Source organism: Penaeus monodon, chromosome 29 (assembly GCF_015228065.2).
Source record: "Penaeus monodon isolate SGIC_2016 chromosome 29, NSTDA_Pmon_1, whole genome shotgun sequence".
NCBI classification, from domain to species: domain Eukaryota; kingdom Metazoa; phylum Arthropoda; class Malacostraca; order Decapoda; family Penaeidae; genus Penaeus; species Penaeus monodon.
The window spans coordinates 4,284,109-4,285,118 of record NC_051414.1 but is presented as its reverse complement, the minus strand read 5'-3'; positions in this window follow the sequence as shown (position 1 = coordinate 4,285,118).

The following is a 1,010-nucleotide window of genomic DNA, read 5'->3' as shown; positions in this document are numbered from 1 at the left end:
CCGACTGCAATACACAAATTTATTGATACCATTCTTTAGTCCAATGCTGCCATTTTCCCTTACATTTTCCCCACCCACTTGCTCCGCCAAAGAGACAGGTACGCGCTTCTATCGACTGTCCTTTGAGCCTTCGTTGACAGTTATCTATTCTCTTCCTTTAGGACTGAAGTTGAATTTCGCCCAGAAAGCTTTTTTGGGGGGGAAAAAATTATAATAATAATGTTAGATGAATAAAATGTGTATTGATCCAAGTTCACAATCTTTTCTACATCCCCCCAAACCCCTACAACATATATACGCTCTACCCCGTCCTCTCCCGCTTCCCCCTCTTCTCCCGCTTCCCCCTCTTCTCCCGCTTCCCCCTCTTCTTCCCCTCTCCCTCGAAGCTGCTCATCTTCCCCTCTTCTGTGTCTTTCCCCCTCCCCTCCCCTCCCCTCCCAATCGGCCCTCTCCCCAAGGGAACTAGTCAAACGGTATTGTTGTCCTATTATACGAGGCGTTTGCAAGAGGTGAATGGGGATAGGGGGAGAGGGGGAGAAAGGAGGAATAGGGAAGGAGGAGAGGGGAACAGCGATGGGGGAGAGGTGAATGGGGATAGGGAGAGGTGAATGAGGATGGGAGGAGAGGAGGAGAAGGGAGGGGGTAGAGGAGGAATGGGGATAGAGGAGAGGAGGAGAAAGGAGGGAGGAGAAGAGGAGAAGGGAGGGATGAGAGGAGGAGAAAGGAGGGGAGAGAAGGAGAAAACGAGGAAGGAGAGGAGGAATAGGGAAGGAGGAGAGGAAGAGAAAGGAGGAGGGAGAGGAGGGGAAGGGAGGGGGGAGAAGAGTAGGAGAGGGGACTGGGAGGGGAGAAGAGAGGGGATAGTGATGATGCAGTCAAAGCAGCGCTGAGAGGCCGCCGTGAGAGATTAAGGGAAGCTAAGGGGGAAGGAAAAGAGAGGAGGGAACGGAAACAAGAAAGGAAGGGGAGAGAGAAAGCAAAAAATATTAAGAAACTGAAAGATAGAGTAT